Raw genomic sequence first — 12888 nt, forward strand, 5'->3', positions numbered from 1 at the left:
CTAATGCTTTAGCTACTGCTGAACAGTGTTTGCGGTGACAAGGCCTTCTCCACTTCTCACCCTGCAGAACCCAGTGAGTAGACTGGGGGTGTTCAAGAAGCTGGGGTGGGGCACGACCAGGCAAATGACCCAAACTAACCAAAGAGATATCCCACACCATGTAACGTCATGCTCAGTAATAAAACCTGGGGGGCTCAGGTAGGTTAGCCATTTTTTGCTCAGAAACTGGCTCTGTATTAGTCTAACACATGGGAGACAGTGAGTAATTGCCTTTGTTTTATTTCTTTGCCTTTGTTTTCTTTCTTCTTCCACTTCTTCACTTCTTAAACTTTTATCTCAACCCAAGAGTTTTCTTGCTTTCGCTCTTCCTTTCTTCTTCCCCCATCCCACTGGGGATGGGAGGGGGAAGCGAGTAAGCAACTGTGCAGTGCTTAGCTGCCTACCAGGGTTAATCCACAACACCTGTTCTTCTCTGAATAGCTGCTCTTGACTCTGTTATCTGTTGCTACCTAAAGAGATAGTACAGAGAAGACAGAACCAGAGGATTCTTGAAAGCGCATGGTGATAGGACAAGAAGCAAAATACAAGACAACACTCAGAAAATTCTGACTGTATATAAGGAAAACATAGTTGACCACAAAGGTGGCTGAATATTGAATGCAGTGCCACTGTCACAGCTTTCTTCAGCAGAAGGGTAATTTACTACCACCCACCATAGAGCAGCATGATGGGAGGATGCAGATAAACAGATACTAATTCAGAAATATCTTTACATAAAAGCTATAGAGAGCAATGCAGAAAAAAACGAATAGGGGAGAAAGGCTGAAGCAGAAGAGACTTGGTAGGTATGACGTTTATAAAAGGGAAATGTGTGGCAGAAGAAGGATTGAGTTGGGAAAGGATCCAAGTTATAAAGGTCAGGGGTGACAGATTAAGGAACTTACATCAGTAAAATGGAGGAATGCCTACAGTGTCTTTTAAAAAAAGGTAATTATGCACAATTTTCTGAATTTCTTTTCTTAGATATTTGACTGAATAGAATTCATGGGCATCAGAGTCTTCATTTGTCCTAATGCCTATTCCTCACTTGCTTCCATTCTGTGTTTCCCTTAGACACATTTCAGATACTCTCCTTGCATAAAATCTGATTTCCCACTTTGGCATTATTTATGTAGGAGGGAAATAAGGAAATATTCATTTGGTAAATCAGCTGCTCTCTGGCATCCTTTGCCCCTTCCCATTTCAAAAATAAGCAGGAAACAGCAAAACAGACAGGGCAACTGTTGTGGCCTGCCCACCTGCCTTCCCAGGGATCAAAAGCCCAGCTTTAGGAAGTACTACTGCCATTCCATCCCATTGATTTAGTCAGTCCGAAAGCATATGTTACACGACAAAGACGTAACAAGGTATTCCTCCAGTGCTTTTAAACAGATTTTTTAAATATACGCACACATATATATGTATGTATATGAAATATAATATGGATTATATATCATGTAGTATATCCATATATGTGCAGATAATACATACCCATATACAGTCATATATATGGATGTTTTAATATACATCTAAAAGACATTGTGATATATTATTATATTATACTATAATAATCTTTTTTATGTATTGCATGCCATAATTCCTTCAATAAAAGTACCAAATATATATTTATAGAGAGTTTTAGACTGTTACAGATCAATAAATAGATGATAATGTTTTACTACTGCAGACTTTGCAATAAGACTAAATAACGTATCACATTTGTACAAAAATTCCTCATCTTTGTTTTAAAATAAAACATTTTTGGAACTTTATGCTATATATTAAAAAAAATAAAATCAATAGCCTAAAGTTTTTCAAAAGAAGTCATTGATATCTTTCCTTTTCTAAATCCTCTCCAAAAATCTCATTAGGTCACATTATGTTCTTTTCCCACCACTTTCCCCATGCCTCTCACCCCCCAAATCATTCAAAAGGCGCTTCTGAAGACAAATTATGTTCAAATCAGAGCTTTTTAGTAAAATACTGGTTTTACTCTTTCCTTTTAATAGACCTCTATTTAGCTTTAATACATTTTAATGTACATAACACTATAAAAATCCAGCAAGAGCAAACCTAGCTCCTGTGAAGTTACGGATGAATTCTAAACACATTACAGAGGCTACATCACCATCGTTACAGTCTTGGACTGACAGAGTGAAGTGAAAACAGGAGCTCATTTGCCTAAGGACTTATCAGGTCATTAGAAGACCAGAAGCAGAAAAAAGAGTCTTCCAAGTCCTAGCTTAGTACTTGGTATCATACAATCGACTACCAGCAGGTATTAGGGTAAATTATGCAAATTTTATAATTTCATTCAGAGACAGGTTCTAGCCATTATAATACTCGATATCTCTACTTTTAGAATAGCTATACACACGAACAACACTAAAAGCAACAGAGTATGATCTATGATTTCAGTTCTAAGATTAATCTATACCTCTTCTAGATCAGTTTTGGAAGTTTCTATGTGTTTGTGTGTGTATATGTATACACACATATTGTATATGTATATGCATGCATACATATATGTGTACATATATACACACACTTTTTTTTTTAACCAAAGAGTAAAACATGAGATATTACAGCCATATTAACTCTTTCAGCTGTTTACAGTTTTTGATACAGCAGAAAAAAATTTATCAAAGTTGTCAATGTCATTAAGTTAATGGGCCGTTTATGAACTCTTGGAAATTTAACTACCCGAACATAGTGTTCTCTGTAACTGTTTAATAAACATACAAGAGTTGCATACAAGGCAAGACAGTCAGGCAAAAGATTTGGTCTGGCACAGAAGTGTCTGTTGCTCTTAATTGCACACCATAATGGCTTCCAGAAAAACACATAATATGTATTTACAAAGGTTTTTAGATTATTAATTATCAATAAATAAATGGTAACTTTTCCTACTGCAGGACTTGCAAAAACACTAACCAAAATAATTTAAACATAAATTTTTTCTTTTTAATCTATTTGACAAAATAGAACTCTCCAGTTAATTACTGCATGAATACATACCACAACTCCAAATTGTTCTGGTTCTGCAAGATCATTATATTCATCCTTTAATTCAGCTAAGGCATTGAGTTCTTTCTGCTCAGGAAGATTCTTCACTAGGTTCTAAAACAAACAAGGCATTATATTAAATTTGTTATATTAAGCTAGCTGAGATCTTAAAATAACATGCTTAAAACACCACAACATGGAAATGCACAAGGAAATTATGGGAAGCTTATTTTAATTTATGCAGCTTTAACACTATATAAACATCAAATCAAACCAGTAATTACTTAATACAGACATCAGCACCTCTGTTACAGTCTCTAACTTGAAGAATGCCTTCTCAGTATTAAAAAATCGGGCAAAACTTCTTGATGGTGTAAGACCCTGAAGAATTACACTCTATCTACAATCTTTTTTTGCCTTCATGATTGCATCTTGCCATTAAATATTAACCAAGAAATAACTGGTCTGGGTAAAGCAACACATAACTACTTAAATAAAGTAAAAATCTTTAGACCTTCCAAATAACTACGTAAAACTTAACTTAAAAACACTTTACATAAAAATAAGCAACATCTCACAATTGTACAGATCTTCTGGATCTGTATATGCCAGAATTCGGCATAAAGTAGAACCTACTTGAAATCTTATACATGTCCCCAAGCAAAACTGTATGATTTATTATATGATCTTAACATCTCAAAATACAGATACACTAAATGTATAAAATATTTATATTAAGACTGAAGAATACTTTAAGAGATACTCAAGTAAAAATTTAGCTCGTATTTAATTTATATATATATGCTAGTTGAAAACAAAAGAATAATATAATTCTTCAAGGGAAAAAGAGTAGACATTTACACTCACGCAAGCTAGCAAGAGTCAATAGGCCTTTTTTGTTCAAAAAGTTTCATCAATCTTAAGACCAAAAAACCAAGGGAATTAAAGTATTACTAACTGATACGATTACACTACAGCTGTCCACACACAGAGGGTGCCCTTTACTTCATTTTCGATCTCCATTGACCACCTTTGTTCATATTAAAGACTTATGACAGGAAAATCAAGAAACAAAAACGATGTAATATTTTGGAGACTGGAAACAGGATCCAAAACACTGCAGTAGCTTGGAGGCAAGTGTGCTTCCGGGGAATTTCAAAGGGTGTTGAATTAAGGGCAAGTACTAGCCACTGAAGAAATCAAAGGGACTGAGTTGGAGACATTTCTCTCCAGAGGAGGCAGAAATACCTCCGTATCTAGGTGAACACACCATGCCTCCTGCTTTCTCACTGTGGCCCTTAGGGGGATTTTTGGAGGGGGAGAATTGCCTAAATGCATAATAAAAGCAGACAACCTGTTTCTGTATGCTGGATACAGACACTTAATATGCATAAAGGGGCCAAAGAAGTAGTGCACTTTTGTTATTAATAACTTTTGAAAAATCACCATGAGATTCACCCAACTCCACAGTGCAATGACTCCGGTACCAAACAACTAAGAAAAAAAATGCCTTCACACAAAAATCATTTTTTTCTTCTGCACAAAGGCAGTGGGTGCCAACATATTAAAGAGAGAAGGATTAAGTCCATGTTCTTCAACAAGAAGGTCCTACTCAAGCCATCCTCTGAAACTTGCATAAAGTAAATGTTAGAACCACCATCAGGTTTAGAGGTTTACTTCCAACAAAGTATCTATGGAATATGCAGTTCTATAGCATTTTAACTACAACACAGATTTTAGTGAAGACAAGGTAATGTGCTACAGCTACAAAATTTAAATCTTTTGACACTTTCTGCAACACTAGTCTTAGAAGTAAAACATTTCAGAACATGCTCCTTTAACTTGAAGCTCTTCTGGTTCGGTTATTGGCACATCAGTTCTTCTCCCACCAGAAAAGGTGTGTTGCCATGTGGTCCCGTAAGATGTGAATAAAAGGGACATGCACACTGACACTATCAGAGAACCGATAATGACTCTTTAGGTCTATGTTACAAAAACACTCTGATATGAAAAAAAGTTATGTGCCTTTTCAAATGAAAAAAAAACAGCCAGCGCTACAGAAGCATGTTTTTTCCAGCTATAAAAACCTTAACTGGAGAAAACCTGTGCAATTACAGGTACACATCTTACTTGTAGAACATACCAATCTTGCCATCACTCTTGCAATATTCTTATTCATTATGAGAATTTGATTACTGATCACTCTGCCAGGCTTGATGAACTAGGCATTAAGGTACAACTTCCAGAAATGCATCAGTCTAATTTGTCAAATTTACAAGTGATAGCTAACTTAATTCTCCAAGCTGAAAGAATCAAATAGTCAGCCATCTTAATAAGGAAAAATAAAGATGACAAGCAGTCTCATACAAAACATCCCTGTAACAGAAAGATTTTTTTTTTTTTTTTTTTTACCCTTACACTGAAGAGCTACTGAGTGTCTCAGCAAGCACAGTTCAATATACTTGACAGAGATAAGCATCAGATTCACCTGTACGTCATACAATTAAGCTATGGCCTTGTGTTTAAACCTAAGCATGCTCCCTTTCCTATTAACCCAAAACCATGTCCCACAAATTTCTACTTAACAAATAATTAAGGATCTGTAAAACATTCTTGCTCATTTGATTGACTGTTTAATGCTGGTAAAGATCAGGCAGTAACTAAGTAATGTAATTATTTAAAACCTATTTTAATTAAGTAGACTATTGAACAAAGGCCAGCATCCGTAATTTCACAGTATTTGTCAAATATTTATATTTCATCACACATTAATAAACTTACAGTAAACCTTTTTTTTTTCCCCCATCAATACAGAAATAGAAGTACCTACTACTAAAACTCCTGGTTTTTTAGCCCTGTAACCAAAATCTCTTAGCATGCTTCATGATTTCTTTTTCTTCATCCACACCCCTTTATGGTCTAGAGCTAAGAGACCAACTCATTTTACCCTCAGCTTCTAAGGATGAGAGTTTGGCTCTACTAGCACTGCAGCCATCCATATATACGTTTAAATTTGTTTACTCTCATTACTTGTATTGAATAACTGAAAATTAATCTAAAGGCTTCAGTGATCACACCCTCAAATCCTTGTTAGTACTTTAGGAAACAAAGTTTCATAATGTATTCATGACTATCTGGGCTTAAATAAAAACAGGGTAAAGCAGTTTGTTTAAACATATGAAGTAGCAGAAATCTAAAGCTGACATTAGGAGGCTGAAACTATCACTCACTACTCACTGTCACAATGCCCTGAATTCTCCTGCACAGATGTTTGACAACTGTATGTTTACAAGAACTTATCTCAAAGGCACACTGGGAATTAAGAATATTTTTTCCTAGAGTGTTTTCCTCATGGAATAGTTGTAACAGTATATCAAACTACACATACTCAAACTGATTAATCCAATTAATTTTAGGAAGTATTACAATATAAGTTATAAAAGCAGGATGAAATGAGGAATTGAGAAGCATAACTGAAAAAGCACTTTTCTATATGCTCAGTTATGCTATACCCATTTGGCTTTCACCACTTTGATATTTGGAACAAAGCAGCTTCCACATGTGCAGTTATCCTAAGCATGAATGAAAGCAAGGTTTGCTTCGTAACATTTTTCCAATCAGTAGTACTGAGAACTGTTAAACTAGTAAACTAGTTAAGAACTCAGTCAGAAGATTAGAATAAAAATAAACCAGAATAGACTGAACATGAAATAGATGATACAGCCCATTTACCCAACATATTTCTAAGAATAGCTTCAGAAACACAGAAGGTATCTCTTCTGGGTTATCAGCTAAATCTCCCCGCTATTAGAAGTGACTCTGCCACACCATTCCCTTCAGAAACGGACCAATCTCCAAAGCCTCGGGTTTTTCGAAGATTATAGGCAGCTGAGTTTCTAAGGTAGTTGCATTCATGATGAATTCATAAACATTTATTCTGGTGGTAACACTGCCTTTTACTTACGCAACTCCATTTTTCTCCCCGATGCTTATGCACATCACAGCTCCCCATATAGATATGATGTGGTCATATCCCCTCTCAGCTATTTATATTGCTAATCTAATCAAATCCATCTTTTCTATCTTCCTTCTGTAGACTGTTTCTCCATCCCTCAATCATCTTAAGTAGTTTTTAAGTTCAGCTTCTCCATTTTGAATTCATTTTTGAGAAATGTACCAAGTATTTTAGGTAAGGTCTTACAAGTTCATTATTCAAAAGTGTAATAATTATGCTCTCTACTGGAAATACTTGACCTGATACACCTTGCAATCATATTTGCGTTTTTTATGGTGTGCTGGGTCTGGCTGGGATGAAGTTAATTTTCTTGATAGCAGCCCCTATGATGCTGTTTTGACTTGTGACCAAACCAGTGTTGAAAGCACACCGATGCTTCAGCTACTACTGAACAACACTTGTGCAGCTTGCAGGCTTTTCTGCTTCTCATTATGCAAGTAGGCCAGGGTGGGCAGGTGGTTGGAACCGGGTGAGGGCTCTGCTGCTCCACCTACAGCTCCACCGCAGTGGTAGCTTTACTTGTCCTGTTGAGCACAGACTCACTTCGCCTCAAGCATTTCCAACTGAAAAGCAACATTACCTTCCAGCATCTTACAATTTACACGTAAGATCATGAACTTATATTTCAGAACAACATATTACATCCTATTTCTCTTAATCCGGGTCTCAAGATATCTCCACATTTGTTGTAGAGGCAACTATACCAACATGAAACTACCCTGCGTTTGAGGTATTCAAGGTGGGTTTTTTTCTTCCTGTTGATTTTTTTATTTTACTAATCCTGTAGGCTTCTCAGTGAAATGATCCAACATGCCTGATCAATAAGCATAAACTTAAGACTTTATATTACGAAGTACTACGTATCATGTGCATAAGCTTCTTCCTAAGAAAACATACTTAGCAGCCAAAGATAGTATTTTTAGAAAAGTAAATATATATTAGAGATGTCCTGTATTTAATTTTAGGGCCCATACCCAAACCCAATCAATTTCATGCTGGCACACCTTGAAGCAAGATGCCACAGTGAAACACATCAAATTATGTCAGACGGGAAGTAGTTTCCCATCAAATGGGAACTTCCAAAAACCTTATGCCATAGCAACCCAAAAACCAGGAAGGGGAAAAAAACTAATCAAGGATTATCCCAACTGAAATATGAATGAGAATTTTGGATACTGAAACTATGTTTTCAAGCACATTAGGTTAAGTGGTTTAAGTCTCAGAATATGACACTATGAGAAAACATAACTGTGTGTACTGCTGAGAGTCCAATAGTTTGAGGTCTATGAGAAAATAGCAGCCTTTCCTTTAGAGCCTCAGGAAAACGAAACTCCAGAAATATAAGAGGGCCTTGATGGCACAAGAAAAACTGCAAAGGACAATTAAATTTAATTTAATGAATTTCATTCCATTTTCACTGTATGTTTTGCAACATAGTAATTTTGTTTAAAAAAATCATGTTAAGATTTGAAGACATTCTGAATTACATAACTAACTGTGAAAAGACCAGGCAAGTCAGTTTAGCCCAGGTCCAAGAAAGGAAAAGAAAATAATTTAGAAAGCCTTATGGGGACAAGGGTGCAAGCAGGAGACAGGGAAGGACAAAAGGATAAGTAGAGGCGAGTATGTCAGCTAGAATCAATCTCTGTATATTAAACAATTCAATACCAGTATCATTGGTGTGCTACATCTGTATGCCATTTTAATTTAAGTTGACATGTTTCTCTGTCACACTTTGTCATGCCCCAGAGATCATGGGGGTGTGACACACTTGCTCTCCTCCTGCTGAGAGGAAATCAGAGGGATGCAAAGAAGCTGTATTCCATACTTTCTTGTCTCCACTGGAGAGATTTGGGGCTCAAGATAAGACCAAACCAGCTTGAGAGTCAGCTTGATTTACAGATGGGGTTTAGATTGTAGCAGTATCCTGAAACATTCAGGTAGTTTCATCTATGACTAGTGACAAGCAGAGATGTTTCCACAAGACTGATGAAACTTCATTATCCACTAGCCTAATCCAGTAAATGCTTGCCTTCAAAACTGAGAAGTGGAATTATCAGAGGCTTCTTTTCGAAAGAGAAATTCCATAAAGTTAGATTCAAAAGTACTTTTGTTAACAGTGTCTTATAAAGACAGTTTTCCTGCTATAATCGACCATATTCAAAAGTAGAGGTGAAATAAATAAAATGGTAAACACAACTGATGCATTGGTAGCTGATATCCAGAAAACTCTAGACTACTCTTACTTTTGAATTCTTATACCTTTACAGCATTTTTATGTGGAAAACAATCTACGAACAAAACCAGAAACATTTTCACATACCTGAATCAAGGATTCACTCAGCTTCTCTTCATCAACCTCCAAAATTATATTTTTTATTTCTTCATAAGGCAAACGGAAAGAACCCAAAAATATCGCTGAAATTCAGCAATAAGTAATTAGAATCAAAAAGTCAAAAAGATTGATATAAAGCAAATAAATTCTAGCAACTCAGAAATCATATATTGATCCAAATCAAGATAATTCATTATGAAGTTTTCCATATAAAACAAACAGTAGAGGAGCCACACTACTGCAGTTCAACTTACAAATTTCACTTCTAAGAAATGAAACTATGACAACAGTTTTAACTGTTTCATCAGCCTCAGGTGCTCCCGAGCAGTGTTACTTATCTCTAGCAATCAACTCCTGTCTTTATGATTGGCGACATATCTGCATTATTACTTAAACAGGCTTAATTTATCCACTAGAAGACTTCAGCTATTATTTTTTGCTTTCATAACCATGCATGAATAGCTGTACTGAATTTACAATTGGCTGAGTGATATTTACATGACATTCTAGAAAAAATTCCATGTCAAAAGGATAATGAAGAGCTGGGCAAAGACAAAAAACCAATACCCTCTCTATCACTTTTCAGGGTAACTAAACTTACACAAGAGAGAATGTATATTGTGACACCCTTCAAAGATAGGACTGCTCAAAGGAATGTGATCTCAGAGCCCCATTCAATAAACTACAAACTATCCTAACACAGATGGATTAGCATACAGTTTTAATAAAGTGCTGTATATTCAACCTAACTACTATGGCTGATTTTCCTGCATCCATATTTTCAAAACTTCCGTTTTATATCACTTGTATCATAGTGCATTTTCTGCTTAAGAAAATGTGCTCATGGATGTGGTAATAAACAATACACAGATTTGGTTTTACACACTTCATTTGACACAGGCATAGATGGACTAGTGACATTTTACCGTATTTTCAATTCAAATAAAAGAATCTACTACTCTCAATGACTGATTTCTCTCCATAATTACAGAAAGAAGCAGCAAGCTAAAAATAATAGGTGGGGCTGTTTCCCTTGCAATTTATAGCAGTAGTATTTGCACTTAACCTATTTCGTAATATTTTTCTCTTTAAAAAACCCCCATCAAGCTCTATTTCTCCATTGCTCTAACCAGAAAAAAATGTTAGGAACAGCCTCTCAACCCCAACCCACACAACCTACAACACTGTGCCTTCCCTCACCCTTTCAGTCTAAAGCAATTAATGAAAGAATCAACTTTCTATTTAAAATTAAAATAGTTCATTAACATTTAAGTTTACAAGAGAATTGAAATCATTTATAGGTAAAAAACTTCTGAGCTTAAGACTCATCTTCACATTAGCCAGTTTTTAGAAAAATAATATTGCACATATAAACAAAAAAGAAATAAAACATTTAACAACAGGCATGTGTATACATGCTAGTTATATGCCTAATGCATCTGGCATCACTTACATAAGTTTTGTGCACTTTTTCCATCCAAAATTCTTAATTCTTTAATCTTTTTCTTTGACTGAGCTGCTTTCTTTTCTTCTGATTCTTCTACTGTCTTCTTAGCTGTAAAGAATGTATTTATTAAATTCTCATTCATTATTACAACTGTTAATTCTAACAGACGAATAGCAACTCAGCTAGAATGCCATAATAATGCATCTATTAGAATCAGTTCAAGGCAAAATGAATCTGCTGCCTCAATGTACTCTAAAATGTCCAAAGGAACAAAGCAAATATACAAAATTAGGAGGAACATGAAATCAAAATGTTAATACTACAATGACCAATTTTCCCAAGCACTATCAAATTATATTTTTATATTTTAACCCACAAAATTTGTTATCTTCAGCAGCAGTTTATTCTGAGCACCTTTAAAAACACAGTGATTTGGTGTTACCTCAAAGCACATGAGTGCCCTCTGTTGAAACATTAATAACTCAAATACCATTTGAAGTTCTTCATCCAAAACCAAGATAAATCATCTGAGATTTATCACACTATATAAATGTAGGCTTTTACTATTTATGTTAGCACTGGTAAAGAGCAAAACCAAATAAGAAAACACCATGTATTTTAAATTGGTGTGTGGGGGTGGGGGTGGGGGGTTGGTGTGGGGGGTTTTATTTTAATTAGCAAGGATCACTACCCTTATATTCATTACTTAAAATTATGTAGAGAGTAACACACTATTGAAATACTTAAAATGTATGCTGCTTTTTTGCATAATTTAACATACTTAATTTTTACAGAATTTTCTTAAGTATTAATTAACTAAACCCATTAACAAGGATTTCTTTCCTTTTAAATATCACATATTTGACATTGAAGAAATAGAAACTTAACGTGCTTAACATTAATTAAATTTACTGAACATTTTAAGTTTCTCAAAAGTAACTGAAAAACTTGAAAGTCAAGAGGAAGTTTTTAAGCAGACTAAATATGCCTTTCTTCTCCAAGCATTGTTTTTCACTGTACTAATTTCAACACCATGGGCTTTACTAGAGGTATCTCTTAAGAAAAGATGTTCAGTTTTAGTGTGAAGAAAAGCACCAAAGCCTCAGTTTCAACCTCTCAAAAAACCAGGACTAAGAAAACAGTTATTTTTACCTTATACACATTACCACTAGGAGCACATCTGGCATAAAATAATTCTACGGGGTTTATACCACTTGAATAATTAGTTTACCTTGGGCATTTTTATACCAGCGTTAACTAAGCTAGTACAAGACAGCTCTCTCATCCCCAGCTACCTCTAAAAAGCCTAAGCAGAAAAAGCTAAAGAGAAAAGATGATTCTAATGCAATGCAATACTTGCCCTGCCATTATTCTGCAAGCCTAACTACACAAGAATGACCAGCTTGCTTTATATTTTAAAAAAGGACAGAGCTACTCAACAACTTGATAATGTACTTCATAATACTCAAAATTCCCACCAGCACTGACCCTTGAACTATAATAAACTACATTTAAAATCCTGAAATGACACTCCATGAAATAATCACACCTTTATTGCTAATTGTTCCCAATTAAACAAGGAAATAAAACCAGGTGCTCAACAAAACAAACAAAAGATACCCAAGAGATAAAAATTACTTGTCCCATGAGAAGTCAATAAACATTATAAGTTCTGTTAGACCAACAGAAGCTAGTGAAAAGCCTGGATTTGCGTCTGTTGAGACAGGTGTGAGAAATTATTCAAGATCAGTGACCTATTCCAAACTTTATCTGTTTAATAACTAAACCCTCTGGATTTCCATATATGATTGGGTCTTTAAAGTGTGGAACAAATACACACCCTCACAATCAGCTCGCAGGGCACCATACTTGTCACATTAGTTGTGACACTAAACACAAACCTGTCCTGTAACCAGTTAAGACAACACACACACACACACACACACACACACACACACACACACACAGCCAGTGTCTTGTGGCTTGCAAAACTGCAGAGGTATCAAAAATAAGAAGTCATAAAAGAAAAGAAAAAACAGACATTTT

The 12888-nt window shown here is 35.3% G+C and overlaps 1 long non-coding RNA gene across 1 annotated transcript; it reads right to left on the reverse strand.

The window, feature by feature from the left end:
- Positions 1–3057: 3057 nt before the first annotated feature.
- Positions 3058–10952, reverse strand: LOC135311102 (uncharacterized). The gene is made up of 3 exons (XR_010370967.1): positions 10849–10952; positions 9384–9478; positions 3058–3159 (listed from the first exon to the last, which is right to left on the reverse strand). It is a non-coding gene; the product is annotated as an uncharacterized LOC135311102 (long non-coding RNA).
- Positions 10953–12888: the final 1936 nt, after the last annotated feature.

The sequence above is a fragment of the Phalacrocorax carbo genome, unplaced genomic scaffold, assembly GCF_963921805.1.
Source record: "Phalacrocorax carbo unplaced genomic scaffold, bPhaCar2.1 SCAFFOLD_58, whole genome shotgun sequence".
Classification (NCBI taxonomy): domain Eukaryota; kingdom Metazoa; phylum Chordata; class Aves; order Suliformes; family Phalacrocoracidae; genus Phalacrocorax; species Phalacrocorax carbo.